We start from the raw sequence: 22,487 nt of genomic DNA on the forward strand, positions 1-22,487 counted from the left end.
GAAAGTTTCCATGCAGTGAGGCACAGCTACAGTGCAGCGGATGGAAAGAAAGAGATGCTAACTGAGGAGGTGTTAAATGCTACAAGCAAAAACTTAAATTAGGACAAGACCTTCAAGGCAGTCTGGCACATGTAGAATCATGTTTACATCGGTTTGTGTGTTGTAGTTTTTGATTTGCATTGCTGGAACTGGCACAACTGCAGGCATGGATACAGTGTTGGCATTTTTAGCTTTCTGATGCACAATGCATAGAAATATGAAAGTAAACATTTGATTCTGTTTTTATAACTAAAAACTGTTTTGGGGCTCTTTAGTTTTGATTGTCTTTGCCTTGATTTATTACAGTAAATTAATATTAAAATAAATAAAGGGAATAAGCCGAAAAGAAAATAAACGAATGAATGAATAATATTAAAATAATAATAACAATAATATATAAAATATACTATTATTATTATAACAACAACAATTATCAGTATAACTCAAATAAATAAAATAACATTTTAGTTTCTATCACAATTATATAAAAGTATAATGTTAATAACAATTATTGTTGTTTTTGTTATTATGATACTACTAATAATAATAACTAATAACTACTAATAATAAGCAAAAAAAAATAAAAAATAAATAAAAAAAATAAGCAATTTAAATATTATTAAGCATTGTTTTTATTGTGATTTTTTTATATTGATTTTATTTACCTATAAGAATCTCTATATGGGCCATTTATTCAACCTAGGCTCATTATTGATTCATAACCCTCTATACAGATATTTATATCCCTATATACGCAGTGTACACTTTTTCAGATCTCAAATTTTTCTCGCGAGTGCCATTTGTGTCTGCTGTTTTTGCATCAATCCACCAGAGGCCACTATCGACTGACAGACATCCGACTGACCAATCACCCCACCCACCCCTTCCCTAAACTCAACCGATAGTGTTTTCAAAAGCACCGATTGACCCGATCAACCACTTCCCTCAACCCAACCAATAGTGTTTTTAAAAGCAATGATTGACCCGATCAACCACTTCCCTAAACCCAACCAACAGTATCTATAAAAGCAATCCAGAAAAAGTAAAGCCCTTGCGGCTACCTAACTTTTACCATGTTTTCAGATCTCACCATGTTCTCACTACATTATTTAGTTGTTTATTTTATTTTTTTTGGCTTTTGTTTTTGTTTTACCTGCTTTCTGGAACCTTGCTTCCCCAGACTTGAACCCCATCGTTGCAATTAAAATGTCTCGACCTCTCAAGTTTGATGATGTACACGGCGAGCCACTGGACAAACTGGTAACAGCAGAAAAGCCATCCACACTGAGGTAAATAGACAGCCGGTATAATAAAAAGAAACAGAGGTCGGTGGCGGCATCATACCACCTCATACGTTCATTTTAAAGACAAAATGCAATCATACGTAGCTCTGCCTACATAATTATTGCTCTCCAGAAATGTATACGGCACACCTGTCAACCTGTCAACCGATTTTTTTTCTCGGGATTCTCCCATATTTTACAATTCTATTTCGCTGTCATTCCGCATGAAGATTTTACCGTATTTCTCCTGTATTTTCAATCTTTCTATAAAGGGTGACAACCAAACCACCACGGGACGCCCTTTGCTTTTAAATGCCAATCTGTTCTATGATTTCATTTTATATTCAATGTAAAAAATCCATCATTTTACGGTTTATTTCCGGCAGCTGGGTTGCCGAAAAAAAAAGGACAATAACAGCTGTTAAATTACAGAAATTTACTGTAAAATAACAGAGGTTGAATTACAGAAATTTAAACTTAAGGAAATTTGTATAATTTAATGTGCGTTCTTTTATGGTACATTTCTATAATTTATTTTTTTACACGATTTATTAATTTACCCCAGCTGCTGGAAATAAACCGTAAAATTATTAATTTTCATAGAATTTTTTTTTTTTTTACAGTGTAGGCATGAAAACACTAAAATAAATATAAAAACGGCAGGATTCCTTTTCTTTCCATTACAGACACCATTGCCCCGACTTTGCAATCCTCAAAAAAGTCAGTTCATGTATTGGTGCATGGCTATCAGGTACGCTCCATAGTAATAAACTGTTTCCCTTCTGTACCCGCAATTTGAAGTGAAGCGAAAGTGAATACTTTGGGTTTTGGGTGCGAGTTTGAACAGATATATACACAAAATAATAATAATAATATTAATAATAACATCTAAACATGCCGTTTTTGGTAGGTTTTTGTCTTAATTTTGTCTTAATAAAAAGTTTGGAAATCAATCGAATGCTTTTATTATAGATCTGTGCATTTTTAAAGTGACACCTCTTTTATTTAATGAAATCAAATGGAAAAAAATTTGATGACTTGATTCTATTTATTTATAATAGCTATTCATTTGAATAGGCTAAGCTGTTTTTATCATTTTATCAGTAGGCATGCCGCAGTAGGTAGTGCTGTCGCCTCACAGCAAGAAGGTCGCTGGGTCGCTGACGACCCTGGATTAATAAAGGGACCAAGCCGACAAGAAAATGAATGAATAAATATTACTAATAGTTTCAACTGTTTATTTACAAATAAACAGCTCCAGATGAGCAAGGAAATATATCTTATTTTCACATCCCAATATTGACAGGTAAGATATACAGGTGTCCGTCTTCAAAATGAACCAGTGTTGCTTTTATTACTACTAAAATGCCATCACTCAGAATTGTAATAGTACAGCATTATAATATACTGTAATAACACAGCAACAATGAAATACATGTCAGCTCCTTTAGTATTTTATGTAAACTACCCTACCCTACACAATACCCTATATTAAATAAAACTAAATATATATCCTCACTTAAATGCCAGGGACAAGATGCTTGTGATCAATTGATAGCTGAATGGAAATGAACAAAGGAATACATTAGCTGCCATCTATATTCTTCTTAATCTTGGACATTGTCGCAATGAGTCGTTTTCCAGTGGCTTCACACATCAATTTCTTCTGTAAAGTGAAATGTTAATGAAGGAGGACAGGGAATAGAGAACATCTAATAAGCCTGCTCTCAGACTCTCCGCATTAAACAACTGTCCTGGTATGACATCATTACATCTGCCCACAAAAATTGACGATTACAGTGAACTATCATCATCTGAACAGATTCTGCCACTAATGCTGCAGTGAAATATGTCAGCCGATCCATATGTTCAGCGTCACTGCATCGATACGCCGTAGCATCGATACACGCTGAAATGGCCCAAAACAGTTAATTAAAGCTGACTGCCACTAAAGTGCCAATAATGGTAATATACATTTAGTAATCAATGAAGGACGGTCATCAGAACCCGAGGACTTGAAGTGCAAGCTTGCATTTCTCTGAGTATTTCCATATAACGGGCAACTGTCCAAAATCCTATCTGCCAAATTATATATTCCCCCATAGTCATGCATCAGTCCACTCGTGTAATTCTAGGTAGGTGCGCACGCCAGGTTTTCTGATTCAGCAAAAAAAAAAAAATCAAATCCAATTACAGATATGTTTGCACGGCCTATTGTGTCAAGTTCATAGTGAACATCAGTCCATTGAGGCCTCTTAACGGCGTCAATATGTCCTCCAGCACTTAACGTAATGATCCGGGCCACGTCACGATGTGTCAGACATGTCCGTTTGACAAATAAAACTGACACTAGTGAGTGAGAAGGGGGGTGTCAAACGGAAAAAACACACACTATCACCCACCGACCTAGTTCAGGCCCTGGCCAAATCCCCGGCCAGACCTAGACACATCATCTAATTATGGGACAAGCAGAAACGGGAGGATTGGACCCCCTGAGCAGGATGGGTGTCTGTCTGGCTGATAAGGATGGGTCTCCTCCTCCTCTTCCGCACCCTGTCCCGAGTGTTAGAGCGGGACGTGGGTAGATCATCTTTCAGGGATTAGTGGGCAGAGGGAGGAGGGCATCTCTTGATCTCACTGCTGCTCCAGTTTCTCCATATAAGCGATGCCACTGCAGTGCCGAATGTATGTGGATGGCACATGCCGGACCGCTTCATAACACACTTTTATGTTTTTTTTTTTTGGATAAATCAGACGATTTAGCCAAATCTTCAGGCTCTGTGGAAGGCGATATGTAAAATCATTGCACATAAACCAACATGGCAGAACTTTTCTGTATTACAGATTTGTATTATCCTAAAACTCTGCGTCATGATATCATCAGTTAATTAGGATGTTTTTCTGACATTTTCTATCTTTATATAATGTTGACTGTAACACTTAAAATTGATGCACATACATTAACATTTTGAGCCAAAACCAGAAATTCAAGATCTGTTGTTCTGCCTGTGTCTCTGTCTGCATGTCTGTGTGTGTCTGTTGGTCTGTCTGTCTGTCTATCTCTCTGTCATTCTGCCTGTCTGTCTATCTGTCTGTCTTTCTCTGGGTTTATCTGCTGTTCTACTTGCCTTTGTCTTCCTTTGTGTCTGTCATTCTGTCCGTCTGTCTGTCTTCCTCTCTGTCATTCTGTCTGTCTGTCTGTTATTCCATCTGTCTGTTTGTCTGTCTGTCTGTCTGTCTGTCTATGTCTGTCTGTCATTCTATCTGTCTGTCCGTCTGTCTCTCTGTATGTTCTGTCGGTCTGTCTGTCTTTCTTTCTGTCTGTCATTCTGTATGTCTATCTGTATTCCTGTCTGTATGTCATTCTGTCAGTCTGTCTGTCTGACTGTCATTCTATCTGTCTGTATGTTCTGTCAGTCTGTATGTTATGTCGGTCTGTGCCTGTCTTTCTCTCTGTCTGTTTTTCTGTTGGTCTGTCTGTCATTCTGTTGTTCTGTCTGTCTGTCTGTCTGTCTGTCTGTATGTATGTATGTATGTATGTATGTTGGCCTGTCTGCCTGTTTGTATGTCTTCCTCTGTCTGTCCATCTATTGGTCTGTCTGTCTGTTTGTCTTATTTTAGTTTGTCTGCCTGTCTTTTGTTCGATCTGTCTGTCTGTCTGTCTGTCTTTCTGTCTGTCTCTCTCTGCGTTTGTCTGTCATTTTTTCTGCTTGTCTGTTGTTCTGTTTGTGACTGTCTATCATTCTCCCTGAAGGTTCGTCATTCTGTCTTTTTATCTGTCTGTCTGTCTGTCTGTCTGTCTGTCTGTCTGTCTACTGTGGGTTTGTGTGTTGTTCTTTTTGCTTGTCTGTTGTTCTTTCTGCCTTTGTTTCTTTCTTTCTGACTTCTTGTCTCTGTCTGTATTTCTGTCTGTCTGTCTGTCTGTATGTTGTTCTGTCTGTCTGTCTGTCTGTCTGTATGTCTTTCTGTCTTTCTCTGTCTGTCTGTGTATCTGTCTGTTTATCTTATCTTTGTTTGTCTGCCTCAAGGTTGTTCTATCTTTCTGTCTGCCTGTCTTTCTCTCTGTCTGTCTTTCTCTGAGTTTGTCTGTCATTCTCTCTGCTTGTCTGTCTGTCTGCCTTTGTTTCTGTCTGTCATACTGTCTGAAGGTCGGTCTGTCTTTCTTCTATCTGTCTGCCTGTTGTTCTCTCTGTCTGTCCCCATTGTAATATGTGTATGTTGTTCTGTCGTTTTTTTTCTGTGCTTGTCAGTCATTCCGTCTGTCTGTCTCGCTGTATTTCTGTCTGGCTCTGTGTTTGTCAGTCCGCCTTCCTGTATTTTCATATCTCCTATGCTATAGATATGTAGATAGACTTTATCTACATATCTATAGCATAGGTGGTATCAAAATATTTGTGTGTGTTTACATGTGCTATCAATATACCTTCACCTAGACTGTGATCTGTGCTCTTTTAGAGTATTTTCTGTTTGCAGTGTGTCAACCTTATAGCTGAAATGAAAGCATTTTACTAGTCAATGGTGGTCCTGCACAAGGATGTGTGTATGTGTTTGGGTTCGTCTGTGTTTGTTTTGGTACTTTAGAGATTATGTACATCTTTGCGCTGGCAGACAGAGTGTGTGGTTTAAGCTCTTCTACCCCTCCTCCTTTTCTTGCGCTGGTAACCTTTGGCTTTTGTCAGACAGAAGCAAGAGAAATGAACGTGAACTCGTCCTCTCCCAGACTGCAACCCCTGACCTGTTTAAGACTGTTCCCCTGCCCCCTCCTCGGCCAGGCCATTCTCAGAATAGAAACTCAAACAGAGATGACAGATTAGTGAGAAGTATATAAATCTAATCTCCACACAGGAGAAAAGATGAATATTCCTGATTGCCTCAAAACACAAATCAAATCAAACCATTATATCATACATCCAGATTCATGTCAGTTCCTCGTCTAGCTTTATTTCCCATTGCATAATGTTACAAAATCACAGGAAAGCAATGTGATGTCTAATGCCTTCTAGTCTGAAAAAAACGACAGAGCAGAGGATATTTTTTAATTGATTCATAACCTGTATGTATTTTTTAATTACAACCAAGATGATTTAAAAAATGTTTTGTTAATTTAAAAAAACACACACACCCTAAAGCAAAACAAATACAAAGCTTACTTTAAAACCTAGTTTATTCGCAGAGGTATTAATATTTGTGCAAGATTCTTCTTGTGGCATGCAATAAGGCTCAAGGAACTGGCTTAAATAATCAATGTTACAACGTAAGCTGTGGTTTAAGATAATTGAAGAAATTCAGATAATGAAAAAAACTGATATTTATGTTGAGGATAAAAATAAATATTTTCAGCAGGGGTGGGGGAAAATGGTTAATATTTAGGAAATATAAAGACAACCCCATTTAAGTGAATTGTAATCAGAAAAGATATAGCAATCTTATGCGTTTTTTACTTATTTTACATGCAAGTTTATGTGGCGTATACACTCTACCTGATAAAAGTCTCTTGTCGTTTATTCCAGTTGTAAGATCAACAAATCATAATTTGACTTCTAGTTGATCATTTGGAAAAGAGGCAGAAGGTCGATTTTTCTCGATGAGTCATCTGTTGAACTGCTTCCCAATCATCACAAATACTGCTGAATACCCATTGGAACCTGCATGAACCCAAGATTCTCACAGAAGTCAGTTAAGTTTGTTGTAAGAAAAATCATGGTTTGGGGGTTACATTCAGAATGGGGGCATGTGAGAGATCTGCAGAGTGGATGGCAACATCAACAGCCTGAGGTACCAAGACATTTGTGCTGCCCAATCACAGGAGAGAGCAAATTCTTCAGCAGCATAGCACTCCTTCTCATACGTCAGCCTCCTCATCAAAGTTCCTGAAAGCAAAGAAAATTTTGGTGCTCCAGGCTTGGCCAGCCCTGTCACCAGATATGAACATTATTGAGCATGTCTGGGGTAAGATGAAGAAGAAGACATTGAAGATGAACCCAAAGAATCTTGATGAACTACATGAACGCCGTCTTTGACATTCCAGATGACTTTATTAATAAGTGATTTGAGTCATTGCATAGATGTAGATACAGAGATTACATGGAAGTCATATACAATATTAATTCTTTTTCCACTGCACCATGACTTTATATAAGTGATAAGACTTAGGTCTTAGCAAAGTCAGAGCTTACTGTTCTAATTAAATAATTAAATAAAGGCATGATTATATTTTATTTTGGCAAAATAAACGTAATCTAGAGGCCTTTGCCTTTCATATAAGCTACTTCTGATGGTAAATGATCAACTTAAAGTCAAGTTATTATTTGTTGTTCCTAAAACTTGGATAGGCGACAAGACTTAGTGTGTAGGTAATTATGGATGAGCATATTGATGATATATGTTTATGTATGTAGTGACATATGTTAGCATGTTTTTTCGGTTAAATTATTGTTCTGTATTGTAAAGAAATAAAGTAAATAAAAATAAAAGTTATATAAAAAAACTAGTTTGTTTTAGTTATAGCTATAATGGGACTGTATGTAATAATAAATATCATATAACTTAACTAAAATAAATTACATATATATATATATATATATATATATATATATATATATATATATATATATATATATATATATATATATATACATAAAATGTTTTTAATAAAAAGTTAACCCAAATTATTGGAGATGTATATAAAGGTCAATGTATATTATAGTTAACTACAACTAAAACAATAAAATAAAATTAACATTTGGCAGTCAAAATAAACAGGATTTTTTATTTATTTATTTTATTTTATTGTGAAGGAAATAATTCACATTTGATTTTTTTACGTTAATTTATTACTGTTTATAAAATAATTTAGAATATTAATTTAAAGTAGAAAACAAAATATTTTTAGTATTTATATTTAATGTTAATGTGTTTATGAACAATTCGTTTTTAGTTCATTGTTTCATTCATTGGTTTCCAGTTAAACTATAGATTCTCTTTTAACTAATTATAAGTTAAAAATAAATAAATAAATAAGAATTAAAAATCACTGTAGTCCACAAGTAAGGCTTTAGGTCTTTGATTGCTTACTGTATATAGTCCATAGTCTGATTAATGTTGCCTTTAGACACTGCTTAAATCTTATTTCTTGTTAAGCTGCTCTGATAACTGTTTTGTTTACATCACCAGATGGTGAATAAAAACATTAATCATCAGCTTGTAGCTTTTGGAAAATCTGTCAGACAACCATACATCAGACATATGCTGTATAGTGAAGATACCAAACGATGGAGATGTTCATCTCAATGCCGCTCTGAATTTTTTAAAAATAAGTCGGCCATCTCAAAGTCTTAAGGTCAACAGGAAGACCCTTGCTCTGCTTCTGTCCAATCGCAGCCAGGGTTCTAGGGGTCAAGCATCTCCTGAGGGGTCAGTGACTAAATGGGGTGATAGAATGAGATAAATAAAGGAGAGCCGGACGGTGTGCATTGGCAGTGACAGGACAGGGCCTTAAAAGGTTACATGTGAGCACTTTAGAGAATCACGTTTCCCCCCATGAACTCTCAACCACCGAAGCCCACCCTCACTGCTGCCTTATTCATGAGACAGAGGGTTTTTTTTTTTAGAGTATTAGTGTTATTGTTGAGAAATATCCACTTCAGTTAACTTATTGATTAAACATGGATAGCAAAAAAATGTAACATACGGTGGATAAAATAGAGAGGAGTAGTGATTACTTATAAGGCAGACAAAAACATTTATTTAGTCAATTGTCAGTGATTTTGGGATCTTTTTTAGTCTTTTAAGTGTTTATTTTATCACATGTTTTCAGGTGTCTGTTGATTTTATTCAATAATACATACACCGCAAAACCTAAAAAGTTAAGAAAACTCTAACCATTTGAGGAAATCGAATGTAACAAACCATTTAATGTCAAAAACTAATCCAAATGACTACTGTGAACTTAATCCATTTGAGTAAATGAAGCAATCTGAGCACAGTAAAACCCAATAAATGAAGAGAGCTCAAACCAACTGAGTACTGTAAAACCCAATATTAAGTAAACTAAAACCATTTGAAGAAACCGATTGCAACAAACCATTCGAGTTAAAAAAAAAACTAATCTGAGTACTCTAATCTTACTCCATTTAAGTTGAAGTAATGAGGTATTTAATTAACGAGTTAACTTGACCACTGAGTTCAAAACTCGATGAGTAACTTTCAGTAAATTTTGAGTTAACTACACTCATTTCATTTGATAAAGTTGACTGTTGGGTTTTATAGTGTATTTCTAATGTTTGTCCTCATGCACTATAAGCCATAAATCTCCTCTTCAGCATTATTTGCATTTTCTGAATTTAAAGAGTGATAATAAAATATTCCCGAATGTAACATATTAATTTTTACAAATTTAAGTAGATTAAACATAAAACTATTAGGTTGCCTGCACTAATCAAATGAATTGTGTTATTTCAACTAACTTTATATAATTAGTTTCAACTAACAAACATTTTTTGAGTGTGGCTTCAACATCCAGTGTTCAGATTTGTGTTATATGCTGTTTAAATCAGCTCATTTTCAGTATAAAAATGCCTGATTTGCATTAATGCAAACATTTTTACATTTGAAACATTTTAGAAAACCAAACAAATGTTTGCAATTCTTAATGTTCACTCAATTGTTTTTTTTTTTTTTACTTGTTCAAAGTACTTCATTAAAATGAGCATTGTGTTGGGACAACATGAATGAATTGTGTGGAACTCTGCGTTTTTACAGTGTAATTAGTCACACTTTACAATAAGGATTTTATTTGGTAATGAGCAATTTCAGCATTATGGATGTGACATTTGCAGTAAAAACTAAAATAATTTTTTAAATGAGGAAAATAAACATGCATTATGAATGTGATGAAAAAAGATAGTGAGTTTACCGTGTATAACATACTTTGTAGAAGTTCTGTGATTTAAACTGCACACCTCAAAAGAAACAACACTAATCAAAAGGATAAGAGTTGACTCATTATTGAAGAAAAATTGTTTATATTATTTGATATATTTACATTTATGAGATAAAAGTTTTGTTATTGACGTGACACCTCTTCGTTATGGATATGACAGATGTGATATTGGCACTTGTGCAACTATGCTAAATCAAATATAATAGATTGAAAACATTGACGGAGACATTTTTGAGTAGAATGTAGAAACGGTTTTGCTATTTTGGTTGAAGATTAGTTTTTTTCTTGGCAAGGTTGACATTTGCATGGAATTGTAGTTTATAAATGTAGTTTAAATTGACTAACCTTTCGTTATGTTGTTGACTGTTCTTTTGCACCGCCGCTAATGATTAACAGTTAAAAAAAAAAAAAAATGTACCTCTGCTCAGCAGGGAAAAGCACCAACAATCAAGAATGCATGATTATATGGTGTCATGGCTATGCAGTCAAAAAATGTTTTTATAATAAAAGTCAAAGAGGCAATTTCCCCAGAGTGTATTGTTAAATTTTAAAAAAATTTCAACGCATTTTCAAAAAATATGTGTCAAAATAAAATTTGTCACCAGCATTCATTAAACTTCCTGAAACACAAAGAAAGTTGTGGCCAAATTAAGACTCAAAATCACCACAGAGTGTATAAAACATCCCCAACAGCACATAAGGGTTAATAAAATACAAATTCATGCTTGTTAACATTAATTAATGCATTATGAGTTAACATGAACTAACAATTAAGTAATTCATGAACTAACATAGTAAAAACTGTCAAAAAATTTAAAATCTACTAACATTAATTATTACAACATTATTGTAATGTATTACAATGTAATTTGTGAACTGACAAAGTATGGAAAAAAATATGAATATTCTCTTTTTACCTTATTAGAAAATCTGATCTAATAACTATATGTGTCTAGCTATTTGAATACATTTTTTTAACTTATTATGCTCCAGCTAACAATTATTATTTAAAGCTAATGGTAATGTTCAGTCCCATGCTTGTTATGAGTTTTTGTGAGTAGTCAAGTAGTCAGCAATAGTTTATTAGAATGCAAGCTTTGCAGACTTCACTTTTATTAGCAATAATTGCTGTATAAATGTCACCCTGGTTTGCTATATAAAGCACACACTGTGGGAGTAGAGAAACCAAAATAGTATTTACTAATAAATCCACAGGGAAAACACCGGAGTTTGCAGGAGAAAATGTAGCACAGCCGATTGATATATACAATAGTGGACAAAGAAGTGAACCAAACTGATACACAGAGAAAAATTAGGGATCTAAACTAATGAGTAACCACCAAAGAGGCAAACTAGGAAATTTGTTTTGTTTTTGATTTAAAAGCAGTTTTAGCTGTTTTCCTTAATCAGTTTGTTCAGAATCATTACAATTTATATTAATACTTGTTCATTTTTATGTGTGTTCATCTTTTTTTCTGTTTTGTTTGTTTGTGTTGTTTGTAGGGTAGATTGAGTTGCAAAGGAAACTAAAGTACTGTAAGATATCATGCTTTGGAATAAGCTTAAAAGACATTTATTATGAGTTATAGTTCAGTGGCAGCTATATAGTTAATTAGGGAGATTTTAATGGGCACAGACATTAAATATGCAGAATTTGCAAACAAGCAAATGTCACTCATTAAACATCACTGTAATTGCTATTTGCTGTATATCTACTGGAAAATTGTGTTGAAAGCATTGTATATGTTGTAAACATTACTGAGTATAAAGTGTACTCAGTTTTTTTCTCAAAACAGCAAGTACAATGTTTGTTTATGTATATATATGTGTATATATATATATATATATATATATATATATATATATATATATATATATATATATATATATATATATATTTGTAATTTTTTTTTAATTAAGAACCTTTTAATGATCCTTTTTACACTTTAAAGAAATGTATGTTTTATTATTGTTTTATTGCCTTACTTTGAAATTATTAATATTTTACTGGAATGTAAATGCCCTTCTAGTAAAACATACTTCAGAAGCAGTTTACTGCAGAGTTCAGTCTGAGATTTATTATGAGTTACAGCTAAGTGGCAACGATTAAACAGTTAATTATAGAGATTTTATGGAGATGGGTCCACACACATTAAATATGCAGGCTTTCCAAACAGACACACATCACTTTTAATATAGCAATAATTGTCATATGTACTGTATAATTGTATACGTTGCTTCAAAATGTCACTAATCATATAAAATGTAGACATTGTTTTATACACTCACCTGCCACTTTATTAGGTACACCTTACTAGTACCGTGTTGGACCCCCTTTTGCCTTTAGAATTGCCTTAATCCTTCATGGCATAGATTCAATAGGTACTGGAAATGTTCTTCAGAGATTTTGGTCCATATTGACATGATAGGATCACACAGTCGCTGCAGATTTGTCAGCTGCACATCCATAATGCGAATCTCCCGTTGCACCACATCCCAAAGGTGCTTTATTGGATTGAGGCCTGGTGACTATAGAGGCCATTTGAGTACAGTGAACTCATTGTCAAGTTCAAGAAACCAGTTTGAGATGATTCGTGCTTTATGACATGGCGCGTTATCCTACTGAAGTAGCCATCAGAAGATGGGTACATTGTGCGTGAAAATCCCAGTGGACCAGCAGTTTTTGAAATACTCAGACCAGCCCGTCTGGCACCAACAACCATGCCACATTTAAAGTCACTTAAATCACCTTTCTTCCCTATTCTGATGCTTGGTTTAAACTGCTGCAGATCATCTTGACCATGTATACATGCCTTAATGCATTGAGTTGCTGCCATGTAATTGGCTGATTAGAAATTTGAGTTAAGGAGCTGTTGGACAGCTGTACTTAATAAAGCAGCTGGTGAGTGTATACTATAGTTCATTTGATGTAGCTTTACTTTTGGAACCAGAGTTGGCTTTTATTTGTTTTGTTTTATGTGATTAGAAAATGCTCTGTTCTGTTGTTTTTTTATTGTTTTATTTAGTTTTGATTGATCTTTTTGTTCTGGTCTGTTCTTGTTTTTGTTTTGCTTTTGTTTGTTGCTGTTTTGTTTTGTTCCTGTTTTTTTTTGTTTTCTTTCTGAATCTGTTTGTTTGTATTAATTGATTTGTTCTGTTGTTTTGTTTTAGTTTTATTTGTTTTGATTGTTGTCTCTCTTTTTTTGTTCTGTTTTTATTTCCGTTTTACTTTTGTTTTAGTTTTTTTGTTGTATTAATGTAAGGTACGTAAATGTTACTTGTGCTTAGCTCGTATTCACAATGGATGAAAAATGAGAAACCATGAAGAAAATGGAGGTTGATGTGGGGTGAAAGGAATATGAATATGTAGAGTTTACATAGTGTCCCTTAACAAATCACAAGCCTGGCTTTGACACTGTCAGCCGAGGGCCAACCATAGATACGGGGCTTTGGAGTGAAGGGCGAAACAGGGTACATGCTGTTCTGCTATGATCCAAACTCCCCAACTCTATCATTATGAGCATAACACTCCTGACATTTATGTTATCCTCCTCTGTCTGGGTCTCAGGCACTGAACCTCCACATGTTTTGGCATCGCTTCACCTCTTAGACAATCCTTCGTACACAAGTTGTCATCCCCATTTGCTTCTTTTGATAGATTTTCAAGACAAATATGATTTTGTAAACAGAACGGTTACGTTAATCAAAGCGGCAGACAGGATTTAAGATTACCATCGACTGATGTAACTCACCGGTTCACTTGACTAGCGCTGAGAAAAATGCTTCTTCTGGCCAATAAGAGTTTCTTTTGAGCGCAACTCAATGACATCTGTCTGTTCGTGGCCAATGAAAATAATCTGTGTAATATCAGCAGGAAATTTGTTTTTCCTTACGAACAATCGGTTCCAGATGAGCAACATGCTGCGGGACATAAGCTGTACGTTTTATTGAATCAGATTGCGTGGACGATTGAAATCTTTCATTGTTTTCTGAGGCAGCATCTCTCCTCTCTCTTAATGGGGTCTTGATCATCATTTCAATCACCGCTGTAGTAAACTGCAATTCCCAAGGTTATAAGCAGAGAGCAAATGAGGCTACGTCTCTCTCCAAGTGTTATTAATAAATCTGCCTTGTCCCTGGCAGACACTCTTTGACGAAGGATAAAAGAGCCTCTTATGGCTCAAAAGACACTTATGTTCTAGATAGATGTAAAGAATAATGTTTTCCTGTCGGAGAATCACAGTAATAAGTCTGAAGAGCGCTACAGGCTAAATTAGAGAATTCTTTATGCTTTGTTCATTCATTGTGTTGCTGTTGTCTATAGAGCAGATCCATTATACTATGACATGTACAGTTTTTGAAAGTGTCTACATACTTTATTGTTTTGATCTGTTTTGTATGTCTTCAGCAACTCAAGCTAAACATATTCAAAAATATAAGTTACAAGTAAGTTAACTTTATAATATACTGAAAAAAGTTTAAATGTCCTGTGAATTTAAAATAGTGTTTTAGATGTTAATAGTCAGTAGTCTTAAAGGTATAAGCTAGTGTGCTACATAGTGAAATTAACATTTAGTAGTTTCATTTATTCATTGATTTTATTTTCGACTTAGTCCCTTTATTAATCAGGGGTTGCCACCGCGGAATGAACCACCATCTTATCCAGCGTATTTAATGCAGCAGATGCCCTTTTCCAACTTCGGGAAACACCCATACACTCTTGCATTCACACACATACACTACAGACAATTTAGCTTATTCAATTCACCTATAGCGCAGGTCTTTGGACTGTAGGGGAAACCGAAGCAGCCGGAGGAATCCATGAGAACATGGACAGAACATGCAAACTCCACACAAAAATGTCAGCTGACCCAGCCGGGGCTTGAACCAGCGACCTTTTTGCTGTAAGGCGATAGTGCTACACACAGCCAATAATGCTATAGGCTGTTTTTTTTTTTTTAATGAACTATTCTAAGTTCTGCCCAGTTGAGGTTGCATTAAACAATAAATAAAAAATGCACATTTCAAAGCACTTTAAGTTTCTTTAAAGAGCCCCTATTATGGGTTTTCAAAAATGAGCTTCCATGCAGTGTGCAACACAGCTCTATGTGAATGAAAACATCCAGCTGAGGTTTAATTGTGAAAGTGCACCGTGTTTAAAACTATTGATTCTTTAAGGATAGAGTCGACTTAGAGTCGAATAAATGATTTATTTTGTGTTCGGATTATTTGCCTGAACGCATTAATGTCAATATGCGACATCGCCGACTATGAACTGCCAGATCTGGTAAAACATGAACACACCTTTCCCTTTAGACAAAAGCGCAGTGTGAAGGATAATAGGACTGATCATAATGCGAAGATTACAATAACTGAGAGATGGCCAGACATAAGGTTGGGGGAAATAAAAGGTTAAAGTTAATTTTCACAACAGCATAGCCAACTGTGTGCTGTGTTTGTTCATGTCATTTTTCTGATAATTAATACAATAACCTACACTGCAGCGTGTGATTCGCCTGCTGTTTGTTATTAAAAGAAGCATCAACAAAGACTACTAATGTATGTGACTGTGTCAGTGACTGTTACCGATCCTGTAGATCTGTACAGATCCTCCAGATCCTGTAAGTGTTTCTCTTTCCTACATAACCTGTACGTGTGAGTAAAATGGTTGTCTTGTTTTCTGTAGTTTGCAAAATATCTATTTAATTCTGTGCTGTAACTTGTAATAGTTCTGTGTGGCTTGTAATCACTTATCTTTTATAGATCAGTGCTTATACTGTATCTCTCAGGTTAAATCTGGATGGGACTATTTACATATTTTGTCCCAAGCTACTTTCAAAATGTGATGCATGCTTCTTCCTTTACCGATTTAAACATGTTTATGAGCGCATGATTCCCTTCTGTTCTTACACAGGCATGGCACAATCAATTTTGAAACATTTGCCACTGTGTGAATAAATAGTAGGGCAACGCGGTGGTGCAGTAGTTAGTGCTGTCACCTCACAGCATGAAGGTCGCTGGTTTGAGCCTCGGCCAGATCAGTTGCCATTTTTGTGTATAGTTTGCATGTTCTCCCCGCATTCGTGTGAGTTTCCTTCTGGTGCTCCGTTTTCCCCAACAGGTGAATTGGGTAGGAAAAATTGTCCATAGTGTATGTGTGTGAATGAGATTGTGTGGGTGTTTCCCAGTGATGGGTTGCAGCTGGAGACATCCGCTGCGTAAAACATATGCTGGATAAGTTGGCAGTTCATTCCGCTGTTGCGACCCCATATTAATAAAGGGACTAAGCCGAAAAGAAAATGAATGGATGAATGAATGAATTAATACTGATTGTATATATAATTAATACTGAAATATATTTTTCGTTGTTATTACTTGGGGTTATGATTAAGAATAAAGCAAAATGCTGTCGTTTAACTCCATTTCTTTAATGCACTCCTGCATTGGGCTCACACATATTCTCTGAATCCTACTTCATAAGCGTGGTGAGTTTATCTATCCATCTTACGCTGAACACAATCAACCAATCACAACAGAAGGGTTCATCGGACCAATCAGCGCAAATTAGCCTCACGCAAAGGAGGGGTTTGGGAACAAATCACTGAACAATATCATCATATGGGAGTCATTGGGATAATTAGGTCAAATAAATGCATGTTTTAAGACAATGAAAGTGTTTTTTGACCTTACATGCATATAAGCCTGTTGTTAGAGAACCCAATACTAAAATATGACCTTTCATAATGCATAATAGGGGCTCTTTAAGCCTTTAAGTAATGCATTTAAAAAAGTATATATACTTTATATATATATAATATTGGTTAGGCAATGGAGTGGCGTAGTAGGTAGTGCTGTCGCCTCACAGCAAGAAGGTTGCTGGTTCAAGCCTCGGCTGTGTAACCACAGGGAGTGACACAAACAACTGAAGTAGGATCCAAATGCAGGTTTAATCGTTGTCAGGCAAGAAATGGTCAACATGTATAAACAGATATATTCAGGCAGTCCAGAATCATAATCAGTACACAAGCGAGAGGTCAAAAAGGCAGGCGGCAGGCAGGGAGAACAAGAGTACAAAGCTAAGTCGAAAACACAGGAAAACAAGACAGGATTAATGCGATTGTAATGTCATCTATACAGTAAACAAGACTCGGCAAACTGAAAAGGTGAATGAGTGGCTTATGTAGTGAATGCAATCAGTCTCTGATAGTCCACAGGTGTTGCGAGTGTAATCAATCTAAATGAGTGAGCATGGGTGTAGGAAAAGTGCATATCTGAATATGTAGTCCAGGAAAAGGCGGAAGTGTAGTCCATGGTCTGTTGTGAGTGAGAACCAGCTCTAGTGGAATACGATCGCTGGTAATCGTGACAGGCTGGGTCAGTTGGCATTTCTGTGTGGAGTTTGCATGTTCTCCCTGCTTTCGCGTGGGTTTCCTCCAGGTGTTCCGGTTTCCTCCACAGTCCAAAGACATGCAGTTCAGGTGAATTGGGTAGGCTAAATTGTCCGTAGTGTATGAGTGTGTGGATGTATCCCAGAGATGGGTTGGGGCTGGAAGGACGTGTTGGATAAGTTGGCGGTTTATTCTGTTTTTGCCACCCCGTATTAATAGAGGGACTAATAAAAAAAAATAATGAATGAATGAATATTGGATAAATATTGTCCTGTTCCCCCAAATCAAATAATTTTTTGCAATGGTCATTTTTTTTATATAATAGTTTTGCATAAGTTATCTCCAAATCAACACAGCATATGCTAATAATCTATGTAAATAGATGCTGTAGTTCTGACTGACATTTTAATCTCTCATTCTTATCTTGTGTCAAAAGTCCAGTCATTTTATGTTACACATTTTAGTTAGGTCTATGTCAAAGTCATCTAGTCTCTCCTGTCAGCTTCAACAAATGCTAACCTTTCTTTCACTCTCAGTGACAGTCTTGTCCCAATTACTGCCTGCCTGCAAGGAAGCCTGAATCAATAGCAGTGTGATATTTTGATCATGGAAGTGAGGTGATGGAGTATTATCAGCTCTGCAGCAACTCAGGCTCTGCAGTGCCTCATGCTCTTGATCTCCTCCAAAAAGCCCAAAGAGGCATGATACAGTGGCCAGATTGCTCGCAGGACCCTTTCTGCTGATGTGTGGCGTCTGCTTCTTTACGGGAAGGTTTCATTCGCTAAAGATCCTTCCTCGTTGCAGCCTCCGGCGCAGTGTGTAAATGCTGAGCACTGAATTATGGGATAGCGTTTGGAAAGCTGCTTTTTCTCCCATCCTTCAGTTTGAACTCTGCAGGACTGTTTGTAATTTAATGCTGCTGGTAGTGTTGTAGTATACAGCTTTAAAATCGCTTACTTAAGAGCTGTATCTATCTGATGTTGTAGTTTCATTAGTCTAGTATTTATTATCAACATATAAAGAGTGTTGAATAGTTGATTTGCACAAAATATTTGGAACATATTATGGTTATTTCAAATTATCACTTAGTCTCTTTTACATGTTTTAAAGGCCGGAAAGACCAATGTTCAGCCATTGGGAGGCATCGGCCTGTCTGTGAGCATCTGTCAGGCTAGTTGGTTTGACTTGTTCCACACGTCGCCTCTCACTATAGGCTTACTTCAGAGGGAGTTTGCCCGATTCAGAACGTAGAATCAGTGTTGGCAATTGTTGAAAGAGAGCATTCTGGTTGGCTATTCAGCAAGGAATCAGAGAGCAGGAACAAAAACCTAAAGTGACAAAATTAAGAAAACAATGAATGTCACAAAGAAGCCGGCTGCCAGTTCGTCCCATTTCTTAAATATTTGCAAACATCATGGATTATTAGATTATCAGACATATTTGCGTGAACAAATGACTCTGTGATCAGTGAGAATACTGTCAAAATGGTACGTAAATGCTGCTTTGTTTACAACTTGTAAACTCTTGGGGTCTGTTCTTTGTCCCTTGTTTAAATGATCTTATATGATTGGATCCTGGATCTTTTAATCTTGATAACTGATAAACAAGATCCCAAATCAGATTAAAATGTCTGGATGAACTGATCTGAGATCGCTGCATGTGTTGTGAAGGACTGATCTATCGATCCTCGAATTCATTATGAGCAGTGCAATGATTGGCTGACGGCACAACAGCGTAATGACATCTGCTGCTTATTATTTTGTTATCCATGTGAGCAAAATCACATAAAATTCATAGTAAATAGTTTGTTAAATATGAAACGCAATAACTTTTCACCTTAGTTGTGGGCTGCAGGCTTTACACTTTCATGTGTCAAGAGTATTTTGCTATTTATATACTTATACATTTTGAGAGGATTTTCTTTATTATATCAGCCTAGGCCTATTCGAGTATCTTAATTAGTGTAAGGAAAAATTGGCTGTATAAAATTGTTTTGCATCAAAAAAGTATTATGATATCAGTAATGGTGTCTGCAACTTTTGCGAAGCACCAAATCACTGTCATATTAGCTGTCAAAACATGTGCATGGCTGCATAAATTATTATTCCTTTAAAAAAAACAGTTGAATAGGCTATGTGCATGTCTGTTATCATGAACAAACTGTACTAAAGCTGGTCCCTTAAATAGTACGCGTTTGTATTTAAAAAATTCATCTTAATAAATCTTCTCTTTGAACCCCCTTGGGGAGAACCACCTGGTGACAGTCTTTGAACTTTTACTACATTGTGAGCTATATGCCAAAGCTGAGTGGCCTTCTCTGAATGTAAGAAGGTACACCCACTGGATGACTCTGGACTACAAGGCTCTTCTGGGTTTGGTGTCTTTTTACCTATGTTCCCTTCTTCATAGGTCAAAAAGCCAGTATGCCCTACAGTTAATTCAATCTTACCATTTTACGGTTTCCTGGGTTCTAACTGAAATAGGGAGGCGAGCCTTCAGTTATGCCACCACCTCATCCTGGAATACTCTTCACTCTAAACTAGAAATATCTGAGCTTATCCCAATCAAATCTTTTCACTCTATCCTTTTTTAACAAACAACAATTGTTTATTTCTCAATGTATGTTTTTATGTTTTGTAATGTGGTATAGCTGAACAACTAAACTGTATTCTTCTGCTGTACAACTACTGTTGTAAGATAATATCAGCAGTCGGTACATACTTTCAGTATTACCTTTGCTTAAAATGACCTGATCTTATCCTGTTTATATGAAATAAGCCTGCTCCCGAGCAGGTTTCAGCTACCAGAACTGATGCTATGACAACAACTCTTGGATAAGTTTTAAAGAACTAAACAATCTTGGATTGCGTCAAAAACCAAATCAAGCTAATTGAGTAATGCATGTACAAAAACGGACCCATAGTCTTACTACAGCGAGAGATAACAGCAACTTTTAGTAGGATTGACAAAACTGGCATGGGGTGTATTTTATAGACTGTCTAGGACACAGGTGTCAAACTCAGTTCCATCAAACTAATTGAGTCCTTCAGGCTTGTTTGAAACCTACAGGTAAGTGTGTTGGAGCAGGGTTGGAACTAAACTGTACAGGGCTTCGGCCCTCCAGGAATTGAGTTTGACACCCCTGGTCTAGGAGGTCACTTGTGTATCTCAAAAAAACATGGCAGCATGGATAAAGATATTTGCTTTTTTTAAATAATCAACCACATGTCTCAGATACTGTCAGTAGACTGAACCTGCAGAATTTCTTTTAAATATAAAAAAGCAGAGGTTACTTTATTTATGGGGTCATACAGTACATTAAATCCATAAAAAGAAAATGTGCTGTATATTTAACCACCAATCTAAATGAAACATCTAAATGAAAGTTTTCCCAGTAACCTCCACAAAAACTCACTCATCTCATTTATTCTGGATAGGTGCCTTTCATTTTTCAGCTCCTCTGGGTTCATCCGTATCTCGGCACATTAAAATCCAACACCAGCCTCTAGCCTTGACAGCCCTGACAGCAAAATCACAGTCTCCCCCATCAGACACCATTACATGGGAAATGGCAGTCGCGAGGGGAAAAAAAGAGAGGCAATTTACAGCCGTTTAAATGCAAGACACAGTCCGGCTCTGGGGCTTTTCTTACTCTTGACTTCTCGGAAAGGAGCCATATATCTGGAGCAGACAGACTGGGCTAGAAGTGAGCAGAAAGGGGTAATGATGATAACCTCTGACGGAGAGTGATGAGCTTGGAGAAGTGCTAGCGATCACCTTATCTGAACCTTCGGGGACAGCGGACAGGATTGGTGGCATCCCATAGGCTGTGAATCACGTGGATAACTCTGATGATGGTGGTTCAATATGTCTAACATTCAGCTGTGGGGCCTGGTGATGTAATAGCTGCAGTACTTTTGTTGCTAAGCGGGATGGCAAATAAGGATGGCTATTTTCAAATGCAATCTCTTCTGTTTATCAGTTAGTAAATTTACAGGTAATTCTGATCCCGAATGCCATTGCTTGAGCTGTAGAGGATTACTTGATTTAAAAATAACTAGTTAGTACTACCGCTCAATAAGTGTCAACAAGTGGCTAAGCATTGATTCAATTATGAATGCAGCCTGTCACTTAGAGTCAGCCATTGAATCCTTCTTTCTACCACTCAGTTTGTTTAAACTTTAACAATGTTATATACTTTACAGCTTCCATTTAGTAACTTAAAGTAAGCGAGTCAACTGATTTGTTCAAAAACAGTGCTAAACTGTATAAAGAGGGAGTTAATGAATCATTCAAGCCTAATTGTTCATTCAACTTTAGTTAAATTAATTCATTCCCTTGTGATTAACTATATTTTCTAATTAAACAATTTGTTCATTTAAATTTATGTTAATTAAGTTATTCAGCGAATTATTTCTGTCATTGTTCATGAATCATAAGTGGTCATTGATTAAACCATTTGATTAGTCAATGTTTATGTTTATCATTCAGTATCTGTTAAGTCATGGATTTGTTCAGAAACAGCCATTCATTAATAGATTATTTGAATAATTTGACTGATTTGTTCATTCAACTTATTCATTGAGATGTTTACTTTATATGTTCACTTTTTACTTATATTTATTTTTAAATTCTATTAGTCAGTGAATCCACACAGTATAAAAAAGGTGACTCAATTTAAAAATGTAAGGCAACTTGCTGCACAGCTTTTTTTAAGGCGCTGAACTCAAGTAGTTGATTCGATTTAAGTTGAGTCAACTCAAAAAGCTTTGCAGCAAGTTGGCTTACAATTTTATGTTTAGTCAACTTTATTTTTAAGTGCACTAATGTTGTTCT

The 22,487-nt window shown here is 35.9% G+C and overlaps 2 protein-coding genes across 54 annotated transcripts in view; both read left to right on the forward strand.

The window, feature by feature from the left end:
- si:dkey-76p14.2 overlaps positions 1–22,487 on the forward strand; it is a 247,425-nt gene that overhangs the window by 122,259 nt on the left and 102,679 nt on the right. The gene's annotated exons all lie outside the window — the stretch shown is intronic.
- pnp4a (purine nucleoside phosphorylase 4a) overlaps positions 1–22,487 on the forward strand; it is a 232,772-nt gene that overhangs the window by 122,259 nt on the left and 88,026 nt on the right. The window lies entirely within an intron of this gene.

The sequence above is a fragment of the Danio rerio genome, chromosome 11 (assembly GCF_052040795.2).
Source record: "Danio rerio strain M-AB ecotype USA chromosome 11, GRCz13ab, whole genome shotgun sequence".
NCBI lineage: Eukaryota > Metazoa > Chordata > Actinopteri > Cypriniformes > Danionidae > Danio > Danio rerio.